Below are 17,035 nucleotides of genomic sequence, written 5' to 3' on the forward strand. Positions count from 1 at the left end.
CCTGTCTTCTTCTTCTTCTTCTTCTTCTTCTTCTTCTTCTTCTTCTTCTTCTTCTTCTTCTTCTTCTTCTTCTTCTTCTTCTTCTTCTTCTTCTTCTTCTTCTTCTTCTTCTTCTTCTTCTTCTTCTTCTTCTTCTTCTTCTTCTTCTTCTGGTTTTACTAACTTCATCATCTTCTCTGTCTTCTTGCCATTAGTTTTATCGTTCAGTGTAATAAATCCGTTGATACCGAGACACACTGTCTCTGTTATTGATTATCGCTTGCATGCTACTTAATACATGTAATGCAGCATTTTTCGGCAGTATGGGTGCCCCATTTTGTTTGTACTTGGGTTTCGTTCTGTCAGAATCTTTGTTTTAAGGTTGTTGTTTGTACCATTGAGATAAAACTAACAAATTAACATCTAAAGATTGCAGTACGCTTCAATAACCGCCGTTGATTTAAAACAATGGAAAAGTGCACGTGTGTACGCGCTACACACATCAAAGATGGCGGCAAATGACGTCAACTCTAATTCATCTGTTCAGGGAGAACAACTTATCAAAGAACGTGGATACTGATTATCGCTAATTTAAGATAAAGTCAGTCTACAGAGACCTCGTGGTTAAAAACATCACAAACTTGCCTCAACCTTTCTGCTTAACATAAATGTTGGTGTTCATTCACATATACTGGCATACAAAATGTGTTATTTTGTTGCGTACCCTTTAATGGCTGCTGATGCTAATATATAGGAGGGCTTCAATTAGTTTTGGTGCAATCAGTTTCCATCAAACCCTTGCTCTATATGATCACACTGATCCAGCCCCTGAGCAGACTAGAGAGTGCATGGCGCCTATAGATGCAGAGTATCATAATGAACGATGGCGCTAAACGTGCCCCTAGAGGCTTAGTGTAGCTGCAGCATATTGCTCATTAAAGCGTTTAATGAGGTAACGTATCATGATAAGACATACATGGTGTTTGATATAAACAGTGAGATGATATCCTTCAAAAGTACACCCTTGTGGTTGCTATGGCCTGGCTTGGCTTGGTTATACCTTGTTCTGTAACTTGAGCAAAAACTTGTACTTATAGAAGGTATTATTTTAAAGGCACGGGACACTATTGGTATTTACTCACAATAATTATGAACATAAACACTTATTTAGTAGCGAGCAATGCAGAGCTGTTGAAAGTGTAAAAGATTGTGGGAAACGTCCCTCTCTGAAGTAACGTAGTATTTGAGAAAGAGATAATTTCTGACTCAAAAAATTGACTCAGCTGTGAAGCCTTTTTATGTATCTGTTGGTTTAAAGCACATAAAGTAATCAACGCAACAGTGGTGTTTGTGTATCATTCTCTTGCAACTTCAATGACCAATTGAGCCCAAACTTTCATATTACTTTATGCAATAAGTTAAGATACACCAAGTGAGAACACCAAGTGCGATACACCAAGTGAGAATACTGATCTTTGACACTTACAAAAAGTGTCCAATGTCTTTAAAGCATGTAATGAAGTAACGGAGGCTATTCTTCAAAAATAGGCCTATACACCATGTGTTTTGGCTTGGCTTGTGTATATCACCTTGTTCTGTGACTTGAGCCAACCACTTTTACTTACAGAAGTTATTGTTTTAATGGGCGGTCAGATGTATGGGATGATTATTTTATGCAGGTACATATTAGAATTTAACTATAAGACAATGGCTTATGTTCTCTCAACCAAACTGCCACATTTTTCTTTGAAAGGGTCAGTGTGCTCAAGTGGCAAATGTAAGAGGATTGCTTTTGCTTTCCTTGACTTGGTCAAACCACTTTCACTTATCTTAGGAAGGTTTTGTTTTGATGGTCAGTCAGTTGTATCAAGGATTTATGCAGGTACATACCCGTATCTTGTTAAAAGACAAAGACCTTGTGTAACAATGTACTATCATGCAAAGTTTTCAACTACCACCTTTTCATTTGACCTACCAAAAAAAAACAGTGTTCTCAGGTGTCAATTTGTTCAATGCAGACGACGGTGTGTAGCACTCTACATCCATTCTCCTCTATAAATGATTCCTTGGCGAAATGTTGAAGATTATGGTGCTGTTATTTCAATTATGTATATCCAAACTGAGGCTGACAGGAAAATTAGCCTGGCCCGTTTCTTTGTATCTGAAATTAGTATTGATAACTATACTAAGCGTGCGTGGAACATGACCAAAATGGTGGCACATAGTTGATATAGAGCGTTTTCGAAAAAACGGTTTGGAGTTTGGCTAGGGCTGAGGTTCTGTCAGTTGTTTTGAAGATGTTCGCGATGATGTTCAAGATGAGCGAAAAAAAGGAAGCCGCCAAGACGAAGGCATGGCTTCGAAAATGCCCGTATGATCACTTAGGGGCGTATCCAAAACCATGTGACACAACCTCTCAACTAACCCTTAAACCTGGTCATCATGCATCAGTTCACACAGCCGACATTTTGTAAGTGGACAATTCACACGCGCTTTACAAGTAGTAAATTTTGTCTATAGGTGATTGGAAAGCTGGTTTAAAGGGAAGGAACATGTTTTGTTTGGTAATTACTCAAAACAAATATAACTTAGGAACTGACTTGGTAGCGAGCATTGGAGAGCTGTTGATAGTATAAAACATTGTGGGAAACGACTCCCTCTGAAGTAACGTATTTTTTTGAGAAAGAAATAATTTTATACTTTACACAAATTCGTCCAACAGGGGTGTTTTTTCTTTCATAATTTTCTTGCAAGTTCGATGACCAATTGAGCCCAAATGTTCACAGGCTTGTTATTTTATGCTTATGATGGGATACACTAAGTGAGAACACTGGTCTTTGACAATTACAAAACATGTACACTGCCTTTAAATGCGTGACACAGGTAGACCTCGCCATTGTTTTATAATTATCTAAGAAGATGATATGAATGTTGGTTTTACTCATACACACCGATGCACCGTGTACGCGCTATATACTCGGTACTTTCCCGATCTGTGAACAAAAAAGGTCACAAAAATATTACTCGTGTAGATGATCAAATACCACCATTTTGATACTTTGTCAATTGAAATCATTCAGTCAAGCATCAAAATGAAAACATGTAAATGGTCTCCATCAAGTGACTTCTTAAAGAGGACTTCTCTATTGAGGAAACATCTTGAAAGGAGCACTGAATGAGCATTAGTGACATTCTCTTCATACGTGCATATACGCCTCCCTGCCCATGATCTTTTTTTTTGTCCTGTTCTTAATGCAAAAAGAAAAGAAAATCAGGGGTTTCTACTCTCGCAAAATAAAATGCATAATTCATTGTTTGTCTGTGGCTTTTCTTCCCGTTCGTAAGTGCCGTTGAATCGAGTTATAAAGGCGGGACTTACTCCCCTGTGTATTTCCCCGAGACTGTTTGCAAACTATGGGGGGCATTATAATCTCAGAGGAGAGAGCTCTGCTGTGTGCCCTGTCGCTGATTTCCATAGTGGATTGATTTTGTACTTCCCACTCTTGTTACAAAACAACAACAACTCTACTCTCTCAACATAAATAAGGATATTTGCATAATGGAAATTTGTTGAATGCGTTTGAAAAACCTTTTGATTTGCATTTGGATAACCTTTTGATTCTGTTATGCAAATGCTTCTATTGTGTTCCACTTTGATTGCTTGTTTTATGTCTTATTTATACACCTTAAGGGATTGTCCCTTTGGGTAGTGATTTGGTTCGCTTTTGGACAATCCCTATAGGCTTCTGTTTGCTTTTTCTGTTTGGTTTGTTATGTCTCTCATTGTTTTCCTAGTGTTTTTGAATCCTACATTGTCTGTTATTGTTTGCTGTGTGTTTGGATGTGTTTAAAGCCTCAAAGAATAAATAAATACATAAATAAAAGAAGATGTGATCTTAAAGCCTGGTTTAGGATCTCCTGACCTGATGATGGAACATTCTTTAAAAAAATGTCTTCAAAGATAAAATTATACTTGGAACATTTTAGAAAAAAGTGGATGTTTGACTTCAGATGTTTACAAGATTTTCAGACACCGTGGTTATCTGAAAACAAAATTCCTCCTGCTGATTTCAGTATCCATTGTTCATAGAATGTTCTGCCTAAAGAAATGTTAGCTGAATTGCTTTTCCACGAAGGCTATAACAATGATGTTAAAATGTTAAAATGTTGTGTTTCATCTCCTTTTTTATACGTATTCGGATAAAACAGCACGGAGTGTGCATCGGTAAATTCAACACTCTACTCTGTTGCACAAAATCATCATCTATGGCAACCTTTTTGTTCGTTTAGTTGTTCGCGAACTGCACAAAATGACCGTCTATGGAGGCGTTCTGTATAAACAAAAACAAGACGTTCTCGTTTTATTTTCATCATGCGGGTTGTAAAATTTGTAAAACCCAAACTACAAAAAAAAAAAAATAAAGAAAGAAAATCATATTAATTACATGAAACTCAACCTGACACTTTGCAGGACAAATAAACTTGAGCACAATAATTGTTAAAAGTCATGAAGCTGGTTATGTGCGGGGTGTGACGTGTACTACGTCTACAATGCCGATATCCTAGTGCATGTAGATGACAAGTAGCAGTTGAATAATTATTGTCCAGCTGCTTTTGCTAAGTGCAATAACATTCAGTGATTTACACTTAAGAATCACAAACTGTGTCAGTCGGGTGCACGTACTTTCAGGTTTCTCCAGAAGACGATCAGAGCATACTGATCGAAACGTTGAGTTGAAACCAACGGTTCTTTTCAGAACCACCCCAACTCATAACTCATTAGAGATAGTCACTACATGGTGTTACCGCAAACCTTTCCATATTGCACGTACTTTGTTAAACCCCAACTGTGTTGTTCAGGTGAACCACCTTTTCAGAATTGTTTCCTCATCCATGTTTTTTTTTTATACTTATTTTTTACACCATCATTCTCGTGCATTCATATCAGCAATCAGACGACACCTGCATTGAAATGCATTATAAACAGATTACAATCACAGGCTACGGGCAATGAATTAAGGGGCGTTCCATAGGAGAGGAAGAAAACAGACCAGGTGAAACAAGAACATAAAGTCCGGGACGGACCTTGTGAGCGTGACAGATTTTTCAATTTAGTTCCTTTTTTTCCTTCTTCCTTTGTTTTCGATGAGGAACACGAGATTGAGTTGTAAATTAAATTAATTTGTGCATGTCAGCATGGTTGGCGATCAGAGTGTAACAAGTTAAAAACCCTGCGTGTGAGTCAGTACGAAAGTCAACATGTAATAAAGGGTAGACGGTTTTATTGATTTGTTATGTACTTTATTTTTCTAGGTGCAGCATTCATGTTCACATGTACTTTAAATTGTGAGTGGATGTCTTATAGTACTTTCTCTTTTTTACCACAATTATCTGCTTTTTGTTTTTGACCTGTGTTTTTGAAAATTTCTTGAAGGTTACATTTTCATTTTCTTTATTCCCGCCTCGCCCCTCACCATCCCCATGAAAAAAAAAATATTGTTATGCCATTTGGGCGCGGGCACAAAATTTGCAAAAAGTACACAGTCCCTATTAGACAAATAAATGAATACATAAATAATGTTATTAATGGCTTAATTAACTGTCGTCTGAAATTATTAAACAGTAAATTAAAAATGAAAACACATAAGCCCAAAACAAAATTGGTCTTTGACATTGATACCACTGGACGAAACTAGAACTTGCCAGTGTTTGAAGTAGCTGTGAAGCTGCTAAAAATTATCTTTGAAATAATATGCAAAGAGTTGTCCATGGTATCAGTTATTAATGTACATAGCTTAAAGGCACTGTACACGTTATTGGTAATTGTCAAAGACAAGTTTTCTCACTTGGTGTATCCCATCATAAGCATACAATAACAAGCCTGTGGAAATTTGGGCTCAATTGGTGAAAATTATGAAAGAAAAAACACCCTTGTAGGACGAATTTTTGTGCTTTCAGATAGGAATAAAAGTTAGTGAGAAATTACCCCTTTTTCAAATACTATATTACTTCAGAGGGAGTCGTTTCCCACAATGTTTTATACTACCAACAGCTCTCCAATGCTCATTACCAAGTCAGTTTTTAAGTTAATATTTGTTTTGAGTAACTACCCAAACGTGTAGCTTCCCTTCAATGTGTATTTAATTTTAATTTTCTTCAAAAAACAACCATGTACAATAAGATACACGCTCAAGGAAAACACACAGAGGCAAAACAAAGAATCGGGCTGTAGACAACTGTTTGACCACAAAACGTTGCCAGAAAACGTCATGTTAGTGGCTGTGAAATTGCTGAACTGTCCGTTTAAATCATATGCAAAGCGTTGTTCGTGACTTACGTAAGTTACGTTTTTAAGTTATAGCTTCCTGTGTATTCAATTCAAATTTTTTCCTTAAAATATCACTGTAATTTAAAAATACATTCAATAAGGAGAAGCACAAAACATCTTGAACACCGGACGGAGTAATGACGTGTCACTGTATGTAAGAGGCTGTCAAATTGCTAAAATTACGATTTTTTTCCCGTTCGCCAAAGAATCATTACAAATCCAGCAATGTGATGGAGAAGGTGACATTGTAGACACCTTGTACGCTAAGACTGGGGGCCTCAGTCGACCCTCAAGGATGTGTATTCAGCTGCACCCTGCAGGCCAATTATTCATGACTGCATGGGATGGGGGAGGGAAAGGGGTTTGGGGATGAGGACATTAAAGAGACGGTGTGAGACACATCGTTGGGGGAGACTCCTTAAACATGATTAGATTTGGTATGCTGGTGCCATATTTGTCCTTGTTAATGTTGCTTTATAAATTACAATACTCTAAGGGAATGAGTAACTGACGTATCAAATAACATTTGCTGATGTGGATTCTTGCATTGTAACTCTTATATACAGTTTGTAAATGTTAAGTGCTTGCTGGGGTCGTCTGTACTTAGTAATGAAGGACAAAAGGAGGGCTGTAAAAACATTCTCGGCTCAACCATGTTTTTTCTTCTGATCCAGGTAGTGATTTAAATCTGTGATTCAAATCAGTGATTCAAATCTGTGATTCAAATCAGTGATTCAAATCAGTGATACAAATCAGTGGTTCAAACATTGATTCAAATCAGTGGTTCAAACCTGTGATTCAAATCAGTGATTACAAATCGGTGATTCAAATCAGTGACACAAATCAATGTAGCCAAACCGAGGCTGAAAGGATGATGCGCTTGTCATAAGAGGACAGTCCCAAGATGACAGTGCCATGGTTACTTATAGATGACATTGAACGCAGATCTAAGAAATCTGTTTGGAAATTAAAGAATACCGAGCCACAAAAAAGCATTCGGAAACCTGTCAAAGATGGAAAATGTCAAAGATAAAGATTGACGTAGGAGAAAAATTAGGATGTAAGTATAGAAATTGTGTATTGTTTACACTCACTATGCAAGAGTTAATGTTATGACTCACACTGATTTACTCTTGACTCTTTACACGATAACGAATATAGGTAGATTTGCACGGTTAATGTTTTCTGAAAGTGTGGAAAAGATAATGGAAGTAATAGACCATGTCTATTGTTCACATTCACAATGCACGAGCTTAATCAAGTGATGAATCATAAGGATTCGCTGTTTGATTCTTATCATCAATATATGAACTCAGTTGAGATTTCCTGGGGTTGCTGGCCCAATGTCTAGTCTGTGTTTTTTAAGGATTGTCTGGAGAACTGATTGTGTCAGTCTTGATTGCCTTTGATTCTCTGCAGGGTTGATATTAGTCATAGTTTGGTGTCGATGTCAATCATCCTTAATAATCCAGTAAAATTAACGCAAAATTAATTTTTGTATATCTTGGTGAGGATATACTTTTGACTATATACTTCGTAAAACATAGATTTTCAGGGTTATAATGATGAAAGTATAAGGAAAAGATAATGACGGTTGTATAGAGAATATGTATTGTTGACATCCACAGTGATATAGTTTAATCAGTTGTGATGAATCATGGGCTACTGTTTGTTTGTTTCACAAAATATTGAATAAGACAGACGCTGTTGAGATTTCCTGGTTTACAGGCTCATACTTCTAGTCTGTGTTCTAAACAATTGTCTGGAGAACTGATTGAGTCCGTCTATGCCTTTGATTCTCTACAGAGTTGAGATTAGTCATAGCTAGTGTTGATGTCAATCATTTCGACTCATTTAACCAGCAAAATTAATATATGTCTACCTTGATGAGGGTAGACGCCGCTCATCTACTTAAAGGGGATGTCTGGTGACATTAGAAGGAATTATCACAACTTCTTGTTTTAAAGAGTAAACTTGTTTTCATCAACGTACCGTTGTAAACCAAATTTAGAAGTGTTTCACACAAGGTGGTTATATTTTATTGGAAACAAAATATGTTTGTGGGATTTGATGCATTTCATGGTGAGGTATCAAATTTTGGTCTTCAGTAACACCATGTGTATACTTGCTGGGGTGGTACGTAGTGGTTCCTTTATTAAGAACTTGTAATGCTATTCTGCTGCCACGGATTAGATTTTTTTTTCGGGAATTCGGGAGACAACAACATGTTATGCGAGGGATACACGTTCAATATTATTGTGCTTATTTCTATTGCCGCTACCAAAATAAGAAACAATGATCTGTGGGTGTCTTGGACTCGGACAGTATATAAGATTGAAAACCCTGTTTCACACCTTAAGTATATCTGTTATAAAAATACTTCTCTAGGTTCATTGTCCTTGCAACTCATGAAGAATTGTAATTGAATATTTGTTCCAGAATATTGAACAAGTAGAATGAAAACCTCTTTTCACAACCTAGTTGTTAATGCCCTTTCCTTCATATCCCATTGAGGACCATTCGATTTTTCTCTCATCCCACATTTGGTTATTTCACTATATATTTGATAAGGCACCATACCAAATTGTATATTGTGTTTCTTCCAACTTGGGTAGGATTTCCATCGAATAATGTGTTTCAGAATGTTGAAGATTGTGTAACGAGGTACGTTGAACAAACAGTGTTGTGCAGGGTGGTATTTGAGAGCCAGTATATAGAAAACGAGTTTTGCATCGACCACTATCTGATGCATCGAATTGTAAAGTGCCTCCCCAGAGTAAGTCCGTAATGCCGTAGAGACAGAATGTTACCAAGAAATTGTTTTAAATATTCAATTTCTTCGTCAGAGCAGACGAGTTGTGTTGTGCTATGTATAGATTATATTTCCTGTGTGTATAGTATACTAGGCCAACAGGTCTGGATTGTGGGAACTCGATTTATGAATTATTCACAGGTCTTGGGTGATTTGGACGCAGCAACCCATGGTGTCCATCAGGCCAGCAAATGTCATCAAGTTCGTTGAAATAACAAGTGTGTTGTGTGACGGTCATAGTGTTATCAATTAACAGCTAGCAAAGTGCAAAAAAAAGTTAAGGTGATCTTTAAAATGGCTTCTTGGTTTAACATTTCTTCCGCTACTGACGTTCTGAGAAAGTTCCCAAATTCTGTTCAATTGCGTATAAAATATTATTTGTTTACCTCACCTGATGAAATAAAGAAAACATATGTATGCTAAATGCGAAGATCTATTGAATGTTAACAAATGCATTTAAAGAGATTTCACAAGAAAACAAAACCGTTTGTAGGCCTGGAGATTGATTTTGTTTAGAGGGCATGGCCATTTCCATATTGCAAGGGCATTGGAGAATTGTTAATTTATATGACATTTCTGAAGGGTCAACGCGGCCAAGACCAATGCAGCGGAGGTCGTGACCTATACGAGTCTTCTGTTCAATGCCACGCCTGCGTTTGAACAGAATAAGTAATTGTCTATATTTAGGTACACTGCTTGTCTTTCGTTGTTTTGTTTTTTTTGGGTTTTTTTCAAACAGCGGCATAACATGTGTACTACTGAAATGCAAGACCAGCATGCCAGTTTGGATTTTCGAATCGTGCGCCATTTTGTCTCTCCTACAGGCCTGCGAATACATTCTCATGTGCACACATGTGATATTTTAAACAGCAGTATTTCTCTGCAAGGTTCCTCAAACACGAAATACATTAAACCCAAGTCAAACACATACGTTATCAGATTAGAAATCAGAAATGTTTCGTTAAGAGTACAGATTTTGTAAAGCACTATGACAAGCACAATCCTTTTTAAAGGCAGTGGACAGTATTGGTATTTACTAAAAATTATGTTTGGCACAAAACATCTTTTGGTGACGATTAATGGGGAGAGGTTGATGGTATACCACATTGTGAGAAATTGCTTCCTCTGAAGTGCCATAGTTTTCGAGGAAGATGTAGTTTTCCACTAATTTGATTTAGAGACCTCAGATTTACAACTTGAGGTCTCGAAATCAACCATCTAAACGCACACAACTTCGTGTGACAAGGGTTATTTTCCTTTCATTGTTATCTCGCAACTTCGATGACCGATTGAGCTCAAATTTTATGCTTATGTTGAGATACACAAACTGTGAAGTCTAGTCTTTGACAATTACCAATAGTGTCCACTACCTTTAACTGAACACAATGTGCTCAAATCTCGCCATTGCACTGAGATACTGTTCTTTTGCAGGAGCCAGTGAAACATAAATTGAATCGCACAAGATTTAAAGCCAGCAAAGTTCCATTAGCATTATGTACACACGATCTACTACAGCAAGGATACACTGCTTGCTGTGTTCATCCTTCATCATCTCTCATACACTACTGTATGACTCACGAATGATGTGATGACGAGATAGTGTAGGGGCAGCCTTAAAGGCAATGGACACTATTGGTAATTACTCAAAGTAGTTGCTGGCGTAAAAACTTACTTGGTGCGAGCCATTTCATTTGATTCAAGGGAATTCAATTAATAAATGGTTGATTAAAACATGTATCACAGTTAAAAATTAAAACTGCACATGCCAACATCAAACATGCTAAAAAAAATGACATCAAATATAAATTTAACAACATGAAGATAAACAATACATTAATATCGAATAATGGAGAGCTGTTGATAGTATAAAACATTGTGAGAAACGGCTCCCTCTGACATAACATACTTTTTGAGAAAGAGATAGCTTCTCACCCAATTCATAAAAGACTGTCGGCCGTTAGTTAGTATGCATCTAAAAGCACACAAAGTAATGCAACGAGGGTGTTTTGTTTTTCGTTATTCTCTTGCAAATACGATGACCAATTTTGGCCAAAATTTTTACAAGTTTTTTTTTTATATACATTTGTTGGGATACACCAAGTGAGAAGGCTGGTATTTGGCAATTACAAGCAAAGGCGTTCAGTGCCTTTAAGTTTAAATACTACCAGCATATAGTATAAACATGACTCTGGTTGTAGGAATAAGGGGTGTGTCACTACCGCCTGATGTCAATTGTTTTTATTAATTATTTATTTCCATTATCTCAATGAAAATTAGAAATGCAGGGTTTCAGTTCTGGTTTATTTTTGTATCAGCTTTGGGCTATACCAACCCGCACATTGTGTAAACATGACGCTAGTTGTAGGAATGATGGGAGTATCAACACAGCCCTATGGAAAGTTTTAATTAATTATTGATTTTTATTATTCAGATGTAAATATTAGAAATGCAGGGTTTGAGTTTTGTGTTTATTTTTGTTATCAGTGGTTGGGGCAACCTACCAGCACATTCTGTAAACATGACTCTTGCTAGAGGAATGGCTGTGTATGGTTTCACGCCCTCTATGTTTTAGCTTGTTGAATTATTCATGTACAGAATTTGAGATTTGTTTGTAATGCTCAAGTACATGACTCCATATGAGGTGTGGTTTGGTATCGGTTGTTGTGTAGATATGACTCTTGTTAGAGGAATGGGTATATATTATCCCTCCCTTCTTTACAGTTTGTTAAATAGTATTATGCATGCAGAGAATTTGATATTTGTTTGTGATGCACTAGTGCATGTGACTCCAGGTGATGTATGGTTTTGCATCATTTCCACCCTACATTGGTATGTAAGGAAGTAATACAATTTCCATTTTGAAAGCATGATTCATGCAATTACAGGGCTAAACATAAATCTTTGTACAAGTGCACCCACTCCCTTTACAGAAATATGATGTATAATAAGCAACACCCTATTTTGAAGCCAGTATGTTATGTAGGGTCATACTTTGGTAATGACCACGAACAAAAACCTTTATGTAATTTCATACCGAAAGCCTACTTGTTAATGGTAATAGCAGTAAGTTGTTTGCACCATAGGGTGTTAAGGTAACACTAACTTCTACCAACACCATTACATTGGTGTTAGTTTAACACCCTGTGGTGTCACTGTTTTGACCATGGTGTCAAATTTAACACCCCAGTTTTTACAGTAAAGAGACTCAGCACAGAATTCACATGCTGTGTAATTGGTCCTTGGTAGATTTAAAGAGACCACTAGTAGGCCTATAGTATTACAATGGAGGTAGCTCATAGTCTTTTCTGAGTCTTGTTTGAGGAACCACACAGTCACCCTTAGGTCTTCTTTTCATCTTCCTCAAGCGGCAGATGTCTTAACCGCTAGACCACAGATCTCGTGTTGTCGATAAAACGGTTAAAGTTTCATAGAGGCTTCATGCCCGTCGATAAATCTTCCCCTTGCAGGCAAGATATACAATACCACAGTGTGTCGTATCGTAATATTAGTATATTGGACCTTCCTCTGCGAGTCATTGTGTGTTAAAAGTTGCCTGTTACGGCTATGGCTACGGCTGGATAACCGAGTCATCATGCATTGAAGTATAGCACATCCTTAGGAACACCCTTGTCAACAGTCGCAGCCGTAGTCGAGCTGCCAATGACACGACCTGAGTGCGTTTGGTTGTCCAGTGGCGGTTTATAGTGGAGTCTTTCAGCATTAAGCCTGAGTTCGAGAGCCATTAGTGTCGACCGTTGAGTGCTAGTATTTAGTGTCGAGTCCGAGTCATGGACAGTTGGATCTCAAGTCCAAGTCTGAGTCGGATCAAGTGCAAGTTCTCAGTTTCAAGTCCGAGTCATTGATATTTTGTGGCTCAAGTGTAAGACTTTGAGTACCATCAGAGAGTGTGAGTCTTTAGTGTCGAGTCCGAGTCATTGGTAGTTAGGACTCAAGTCCAAGTCCGAGTCCAATCGAGTGCTAGTCCTGAGTGTCGAGTCCGAGTCATTAACAGTTAGGACTAAAGTCCAAGTTCGATTCCAATCGGGTCCGATTCTTTAGTGTCGAGTCTGTGTCCTTGACAGTTAGGACTCGAGTCCAAGTCCGAGTCCAATCGAGTGTGAGTCTTTAGTGTCGAGTCCGAGTCATTAACAATTAGGACTCAACTACAAGTTCGAGACTATGAGTACCATTGGACTGTGAGTCTTTAGTGTCGAGTCCGGGTCATTAACAGTCAGAGTCGAATCAAGTGCAAATCGTCGGTGTCGAGTCCTGGTCATTGGCAGTTAAGACTAAAGTCCAAGTTCGAGTCTAACCGAGTGCGAGTTTTTAGTGGACATTTTCAGTGCCTCTGGTAAATTATAATTAAGAATCGTGTTCACTAAAGGGATTTTGTCAGTTTCAGGATGTCTACAAAACTAGACAAGAAGTTTGTTCAATACCAATTATCTTTCAAGGTAATGTACAATCAATTACTTGGAAATTAATTTATTGACTTAAAGCTTTACGTATGTACGGGACGCTTGGGTCACTGCGCTACTGTTCATTGTACATGAGGTGGGGAAAACTCAGTATTTGCTTGTGATGATGTAATTAGTTTTCATTTCGAAACCAAAGTCCTATTGGCTTTCCCTCAGAGCACTGGCAAACAGTATTTGGTATTAAGTTTGTTTTTACCTCTCATTTGTTTGGTACTTATTCTGTTTTTCTTTCGATGTTTTTATTTCTATTGAAGAAAAATTAAATAAAAAAAACATGACCAACAAGTCCTTCAATCAGCATGCCTGAGGTATTTTTGTTTAATCTTGAATGTTTTCTTATTGCAACGCTTTACCAAGATTGGCGTTTATCCTTTTTCGGGGCGAACCAAAAACACATAAAGAATAAGCAAATATATTCCCATAGTGAGAAACCTCCGTAAAACTGTTCTGCCAGAAGTTACAACAACGTACATTTTTACTACAGAACCCCTTTGTCTCTTAAAAAGCATACAGATTAAATACCATTTGTTTGGTTTTAGTCTGTTTTGCTTATGGTGTTTTTATTTCTATTGGGGAATGGTTTCAGTTTTGAAACATGTGTTCGAATTGAACTTAGTGTATGGCTCCCCCACGAACCGTGTACATACATGTACAACTTCAACAATAACACTTTGTATGAACTACTACCATAGACTTAACCTCATTTGTTTAAATAATATCAATCCCAGCGTGAGAACAGAACCAATCAAAATGATAGTGAAATAAACTGCACTGCCTGGATTAAATAGATTGCATCCGTTTCGAGAGAACGAAGTATGGGTAATTTCACTGCTAATCACAGTTACGTTTTTTACCAAAGATGAGATCCGAAAAGGGTGTCATGTATGATATACAAGACACAAAATTGGTTACTTGGACGTTACATTTTCGTTTAGTAACTGAATTTGTGTTGTTTTGTATATCATACATAACACATTTTTTCTGGATCTTATCTTTGGTGCCTAAAGAGACTGGACACGTTTGGAAAATTGTCAAAGACCAGTATTCTCACTTCGTGAATCACAAGTCCGTGAAAATTTGGGCTCATTTGGTCATCGAAGTTGCAAGAAAATAATGAAGTTTTTTATACAACCCAAAATCTCCAAAGTGTATAAAAAACGTGAAATTGCCCATACTGCATAATGATGTTTCAGTACATCATCAATTTGCAAATTATGAACGGGCAGTTTACAAAGGCAATCGATATAAAGAGTTATGACACGAATGGGCAGCTTTTGCAGCTGTTGATATTGTGTTGTACAGTCATCCTGAAAACATGTTTGGCCTCGCCTCTACTTCATTAAAATTAACGGTACCAGTCTCTGTTTTATAATTTGCTTTATTGGGTTGACATGAGTGAGTCCATGCGATGACTAATTGTCAGAATGGAAACAATGGGATGTGATGAAGTTCATGTACGAACAGACTACGTGCGGGGAACACATAACTGAACAGGTGTATTTTCCTAAATTGATAAATTGATTTTATTTTATATTATGTTTATTTTACTGTTTTTATTTTGTATGTAATTTTGTTGTTGATTAAACCATTTTACGTTTTATAAATGTTTCCTAATCATGACCAATGCCCGCGCTAGCTGCTTAAGTAAAGTGTACACAAGGTTATGTTGAAACACATACACTTATAGTTATACATGTTTTCTACTTAGGGAAAATATTGGTGCTTATGCAACAACAACAAAACACGATTGCACACACACAATAGGGAGGTTTAGCTGCACGTTCCGCGTGAACGTAAACGTGAACGTCAGAAAACAGTGTCGTTAAAATCTCACATTTTTAGCATACGTGAAGTTACCATTAATGTTCACGTCAGATACGAAAGTGCGCGCAGACGCGGGCATGCAATGAGCCCAAAGTGGTGACTTCACCCAGAAAAAAAACAGGAATTGTTGACGTTCACGTTCTAATTGCTCGCGTAACGTGCAGCTGAACCGGCTAATGTTTGACACGATTTTTTTTGTAATTGTGTAACTTTAGAAGTCTTCAAACCAATCTTAAGAACAATAACCTGCTTTTTTATGGATGTTATCCTTTATCCATATTATCCACATAGCAAACAAATATAAACAACAACAACATTTTTAAACAAGTAAAAATAGATATCAAAGCCTCAAACCAATGGACCCAGACCAGTACTTTTGTTATAGGTGTAAGTGATCCAAACGAATTACAGAGAATTGTTTTTAATTAGTGACGTAGTAACAGTGAATCGTTTGGTTTTCACTCTTTACATCAATGGCAATAAATTGAAAAAAAAAACATGTTAAAAGTACAGCAGCCTTCGAATAATTAAGCATTTTGATAAACATTTTACTTTGACGTAATGTGATTATGTAACAAATATGAAGGCCTAAGTTGTTATGCCCTATATTTGAACCTGAGAAACGTTACTGTCAGTTACGTTTCTAAAACGGATTTTTGTTTTCCTTCGTGGCAAATTCTCTATGGATGTTCGGAGATCTCTCAAACGGTTCCACCCTTTAAAATGAAATGTTTACACTCCATGTTAGTGGTATCATATATGATTAAAACAATCGAACTATTCCGAATCCAAACGAATGCTTTGCATTTAAGCCTACTCTCATAATGTTTGGAAACTATTATTTGTATAGGTGTGTGTGATGCAAACGATCTTAAAGACACTGGACACTATTGGTAGTTGTCAAAGACTAGTCTTCACAGTTGGTGTATCTCAACATATGCATAAAATACAAACCTGTGAAAATTTGAGCTCAATCGGTCGTCGAAGTTGTGAGATATTAATGATAGAAAAAAACCTTGTCGCACCATGGTCACACGAAGTTGTGTGCTTTCAGATACTTAATTTCGAGACCTCAAATTCTAAATCTGAGGTCTCGAAATCAAGTTCATGGAAAATTACTTCTTTCTCGAAAACTACGTCACTTCAGAGTGAGCCGTTTCTCACAATATTTTATACTATCAACCTCTCCCCATTACTCGTAATCAAGAAATGTTGTAATTATTTTGAGTATTTACCAATAGTGTCCACTGCCTTTAAGCTTCTCTCATAAGGTTTGGAAACTATATTTTGGATAAGTGTGTGTGATGCAAATGATTTTGAGAGAAGTGCAATTGTCACCAGTTAGCAAGAACTATCCATATCTGCCCAGGGTGAACAATAAATGAAAGATCATTTACAATGTGCATAGTGGCATGACCCTTAGTGCAATCTGCGATACCTACAAAACAAAATCAGCATATATAATGAGGAGAAAATCGTATCCAAATCGAATAACAAGGAAATAAAAATCATAATTGATTAAATTAAAGATGTGGAAAGGTGAGGATTTTACACGTGGATGGGTTTGAGGTTTTCTTGGGCTCGGTAGTGAGACCGTTCACTGCGGGATTCATA

The 17,035-nt window shown here is 37.1% G+C and overlaps 1 protein-coding gene across 3 annotated transcripts in view; it reads left to right on the forward strand.

The window, feature by feature from the left end:
- The window catches only part of LOC139945382 (uncharacterized), a 73,023-nt gene that overhangs the window by 24,825 nt on the left and 31,163 nt on the right, over positions 1-17,035 (forward strand). The window lies entirely within an intron of this gene.

This window comes from Asterias amurensis, chromosome 1 (genome assembly GCF_032118995.1).
Source record: "Asterias amurensis chromosome 1, ASM3211899v1".
NCBI lineage: Eukaryota > Metazoa > Echinodermata > Asteroidea > Forcipulatida > Asteriidae > Asterias > Asterias amurensis.